The sequence below is a fragment of the Crocodylus porosus genome, unplaced genomic scaffold, assembly GCF_001723895.1.
Source record: "Crocodylus porosus isolate Cpor-Errol unplaced genomic scaffold, CroPor_comp1, whole genome shotgun sequence".
Taxonomy (NCBI): Eukaryota; Metazoa; Chordata; order Crocodylia; family Crocodylidae; genus Crocodylus; species Crocodylus porosus.
In genome coordinates this window covers 46927983-46933436 of record NW_017728909.1, presented here as the reverse complement: position 1 = coordinate 46933436, position 5454 = coordinate 46927983, and the positions used below count along the sequence as shown (strand labels likewise).

The 5454-nt window shown below is 39.7% G+C and overlaps 1 protein-coding gene across 3 annotated transcripts in view; it reads right to left on the bottom strand.

Annotated features, from left to right (window-relative positions):
• The window catches only part of AP3B1 (adaptor related protein complex 3 beta 1 subunit), a 291241-nt gene that overhangs the window by 257067 nt on the left and 28720 nt on the right, over positions 1–5454 (bottom strand). Inside the window, exon 1 of one of the 3 annotated variants that reach the window (XM_019532206.1) lies at positions 3769–3897. The exons of the other annotated variants lie outside the window; for them this stretch is intronic. The gene's annotated coding sequence lies outside the window, so the exon portion shown is untranslated. Of the gene's footprint in view, positions 1–3768; positions 3898–5454 lie in introns of those variants that run through there. 3 annotated transcript variants of the gene reach the window in all.

The window sequence follows — 5454 nt, the reverse complement described above, 5'->3', positions numbered from 1 at the left end:
AGAATTGTCTATAGACTGATGGAAGACCCTAACAGCTGCTAAGTGTACTATAAATGAAGTGAGCAAGAGGCCTGTAATTCTGAATGATAAAATTAGTCCAATATATCAGGCACTGTTGATTGCACTGGACACAGACAGTGCTGTTCACACCACATCTGAAATCTTTTCCATTTGGACATGTAAGCTTCCTGCTGTTGAGATTGATTGAACTACTAATAAATGTTCTTTCTGGGTCAGACATTTATCCAGAAGCCATGCCACTAAATGCAGGCAAGGAAGAACAGAATATTGAATCAGTTCCCTCTTCAGTATAAAGAAATATGATTGGACAGGTAAGTGAAACAGGCACTGGAAAGAGGTGGTAAAAGGTTGTGAAAAAAATCAGAACCATTCATCTGTCATGAGGCTGTCTCCTCCATTTAGTAAAGGACCCACACTTTCCCTGATCTTCCTCAACAATAAAAGGTCCAGCTGTTGTGATAACATTAGTGCCCGATGTCATGGTTGATACCCATTAGGACCTAGACCCATCACCAGCTCACTTTAAAAACCACCGAGTCAATGAAATGCCAGCTTTCAACAAGGGCTATTGTTCATTAAGCCATTATCTGTTATTTCCACCCTCCACTTACTTCAAAATCCTCCAGTATTACCTTGTACGTAAAGCCAAAGTGCTCCAATAGCTGAAGAATGTTTCAGTCATGCATGTAGCAACCTATAGCTGCTGTCTACTTCATTTTCCTTTGGTTTCCACAACTGTGGAAAACCACAATTTTTCACCTTAGGTCTCCATCAGAAGCTTGACCCCTTCACAGCCCTTATTTTTAAGCATTTAAAGCCATCCAAAAATCTAAGTCACAGGGGACTCGTAAAAATCAATAGGATCTAACAACAAAGTTGTAGAACTTTGCTGCAGACAACAAAATAAAATAATCCAAGGACAAAAAAAATATGGTGTAACCTGAGGAGAGAGGATGTTTATAGGCAGAATAAGGGACAGGTGGCTAGAAAGTAACACTGCTTACCCTACCGTAAGACAGTAACACTGACAAATGAGTCCTCAGGGTCATGATGGATCAAACTCGACACATGTTAGCAATGTAATGCCATTGCAAGAAACAAAACCAGCCCCCCAGAAAGAACAGGAAACAAACAGATGCATTCTTAGGCTGTATTAACCTAAGTATTGCATTTAAGACATGGAAGGTGATGATACCACTCAGCATTGGTTGGGCCTCAGCAATTTTAGTGCTTCCAGTTCTAAGCACTTCTTTTTAAGAATGATACAGGAAAACAGACACTGAGAGAAGCAAGATTTAGATAAAACTGCAGGGGGCAATAAAAGTCATACGTGCAAAGACCATAAGATAAAGGAACAAGAAATTTCCTCATTTGAGTGTTTTAACAAAAGAGATGGATAAGCATGTTTGGAATGGTTTAAGAACAGCATATTCTACATTTGTGCAGGGGGTTGAAATCCTCGAGTACTCTCCCTATCCTACAACTCAGGTCTAAACTTACTGACTATAAGAGTTTTTACCTGCTCACAGGAACAGGTTGCTGCCAGAGCAGGATTTTTTTTACAACAGATTTTCATATTAAATAAAAGGACAAGTGCAAGGTTCTGTTCTTAGCCTGGAAGAATCACATGTACAAACAAACTGGGAAATGACTGGCTATACTGCTGTCCTGCCCAAAGACCCAGAGGATATAGTAGTCCTTAAGCAGAATGACAGCCAACTCTGTGCTCTTTTTGCCAATATAAGCCTATAATAGCATACTGAGCTGTATTAACAGAGGTGTCACCTGCAAGTCAAAGGAAACAACTCTGTACTGGCAGGGCCTCACCTCAAATACAGCATGCAGTTTTGGCATCACACTTCAAGACAGACATGGGCAAATTTGAGTCCAGAAAGAACAATTGAAATTATTAAGGATCTAGGAAACATCATACAAAAGAACTTAACATTTCTCAAAGCCAAAAAGTGCTACAACTATAAACCAGCCAAAGACAAAAAACTAACTGTAAGAACGGTTACTCCCCACCAAAAAAAAACCCAAAAGCAAGCAGAGAACCTACCAGGTACAGAAAACAGAACTAATCAGCAAGAAGAGACATACTTTAGGCTTCTGAGATCAAGAAGCACTAGGATAAAAGTAAGTTACCAAAATACAAGCCGAGAAATTTTGCAATGGTAATTAAAACATATAGCAAAAGGTTCTTCAGCCACATACATAAAAAAAGAAAACAAAGCAAGATTAAGTAGAGCTACTATACAGTGAAAACAGGAAAGACAAGAGAAGGACAACTTAGGTATGGCCCGAAAGCCATACCTAAAACCACACCAAAACACATAAGTTATAAAAATGGGTCAAAGCATATGCACTACAATTTGCCATAAAGACACTGATATGGACGTAAAAAGTGGCATGGCTATTGACATTGTGAATAATAATCCAAGTTACCACATCTGAAGAAGCAGCAAAGATTAAAAAGCTTTAATGTATTCACATTGAAGAGGACAAAAAAAATTGAAAGACTGGCACACTAAACTGCAGGTCCAGTAGCAGATAACAGACGTGTCAAAGAAGTCAAGGATAACTTTTTTACTCTGAAAACAGTATGTGAGATAACTATGCAAAAGGAGGAAAGGAAGAGGTATCCAAGTAGCTACAGACATACCTGTCTTAGTTCAAGCAGTATGCAAAGATTCAAAACCAGGTTTTGAAGGAAATAATTAAAGATATGGAAAATAAAACATGAAATTTCCCTTTGTCGATATGATAGCTGATTTTTCTTTTAGACAAAGAAATTGCAGTTCTAATGCATCTTGACTTCAGTAAAGCATTTGAAATAGTGCAACAGGGGAATTATTAGTGAACGGAGATGGAGAGTTAAAACAACTCTAAGGTGGGTATGGATTGGCTGAAGGGGAAACAACCGGTTACACTGAAAGGGTAAGTATCAATGCTGAAGAGAGGTTACTAGAGTAGTTCCTCTCAAGACAGGTCTTGGAAAAGACCTCACTTACAAGTTCAGTTAGCTTGGCACATAAAATAGGAGTATGCTAATAGCATTTGCTGATGACGCCAAAGTTGTAAGCATCAGAGGACTGGAACATCATACATCAGCTGAATCACCTGGAGAACTGAAGCAATTGAAACTGGATGAAATTACATAGAACACAAGTGCAAGGCCATGCACTTCATGATTAATAACAAAATGTTTCTACTATGAATTGGGAGCTTATCAGCTGGAAACAACAAGAGAACCAAGACCTGGGTGAAAAGGATGACTATAAGCCAAAAACGTTAAGTAACTGTTGAAAGGGCACATATGACCCTAGAAAACAGGAGTCAAGATACTGGCAGTATAGAAAGAGCAAGAAGGAAGAGAAAGAATGGGACAAAGATGCTTAATAGGAAAAAGTGTCATAATACTGCCTATCCACAGTAAACATATTTTAATATTTAAATAACTAGGAGGTTAGAAGATGTAAACCACAACAGTTTACAAAGTCAAAAACAATAAAATATCAGCTTTACTACTGTAAACTTTTTTTTTTAATCCCATTCTTCAGAAGTCTTAAAAAACTATAGTATGATTAAATTATTTGAAAATACCACTTCTGCATTAAATTGTTGAAATTACAAGAAAGCTATTTCAAGTTTACATTGCTCACATGTCAACCAATAAAAACTGCACTCTATTTACATGGGAAGCAAGAAGAAAACATGGGCAAGCATCTCAGGATCGAGGATACTTACACAGTGAGATATAGTTCCAGGAGTACACACTGATCATCAGAACTATTGGTAAGCCCTTTCTCTTCTATAGTAGGCTCTGGCTTTAGTGCAACCTGGAGACTCCCTGCTTTTTCAAGAACAGACTTAATACATCCAGATTTAATACATCCATTCTTTCAAATGTAAAGAAAGTAGTCAGCAGTCAGCTAACCCAAGTTACTTAATGCCAACTGAGACTGAACAGGAATTAAAAAGAAATTATTGTGATGTAACAGGATATTCACTCCCTCCACTGGGTTAACTTGAAGGGAAAAAATGCTATACACATTGCAAAGGTCATTTTCCTCAAAAAATGCATCTTATCAGCTAAATTCAATCACCAGTAGAACTTACCAAATACTTGTTTCAGCCGTATAGCCTTTACATTGTTTACTAAGCAGCACAGCAATATTTTCATCATCTCAGAAATAGGAAGATACAACAAAACATTTCATTTCCTTAATCAAAATCTAAAAAAATTCTCCTGTTGCACTAAAATGGAAAGACAAGCCTCAAAATGCAGAGGGGGTGTGTGTGTGTGTGTGTGTGTGTGTGTGTGTGTGTGTGTGTGTGTGTGTGTGTGTGTGTAGGGGGGGATGTGTTATGTTCATTAATGAAAAGATAGGGTCTTTAGTTCATGGGTTTATATAAAGTGTTCTTATCATATCAGTCTACCTGTCAGCAAAGGAAACTACAAATGAGTTGAAAGCTGAACACAATCTTTTCAGATTTGAAAGTAACTATAGTTTAGTATGTAGAAAATCAGAAAGACAAATCTTCACGTAAGAAAACTATACTAAACTATTATCTATAAACATAGTATGAATGTTTTACTCAGTTTTTTTTTTTTACTTAAATGGGATAAATATACCCTAGTGTAAGGGCAGGCAAAGTCTGGCCTGGGGTAGACTATTTCCCAGCAGCCCCTGTCCACATCACTGTGGCTGGTTTCCATAGACATGCCAACAGTGGCCACACCGTGACAGCATGGGCCCAGGGGTTCCACTGACACTGGCCCCAGCAGTGCTGGCAGGGCCCATGGCTGGGCAGGAAGCTGCTCTGGGGCTGGGATCTTGCAGCAGTGACAGCATGGTCTGAAGCTGGGGCAGAGTTGTGCTCTGCTGCCCACATACCCCAGGCAGGATCATGTAGGCAGTGGACTGCAGCTCTGCCCTGGCTCTTAACCATGCAAGATCCAGCCCCAGAGCAACTCTCCGCCCAGCTGTGCACCCTGCCAGCACTGTTGGGGCCAAATCTCCATGGAGACCCTGGCCCCATGCTGTCAGGACACCACCACTGCCATGGTCTCCATGGAAACTGGCTGCAGGGGCTGCTGGGAAATGGAGTCTGGCCACCAGCTGGATCCACCATGTCGCACACCCGCTCTAGTGTCTGCAGCAACTTCTAATCATGTGTGTATCAGATAAATAGTCTTTAAAACCTCTAATTACACACTCCGGTTTACCCAAGTGTCAGGCTTTTCCCTGCACTTCCACATATTTTCACTTTCCTACTACGTTTAAAAAATAAATAAATAAATAAATAAAAATCAAAATTGGATGCTTATCTTGCTGGGATCCTATGACCCCAGCTGACTTCCTGCCCTTTGGGCAGGGGGCTGGACTCGATGATCTCCCGAGGTCTCTTCCAGCCCTAATGTCTATGAAA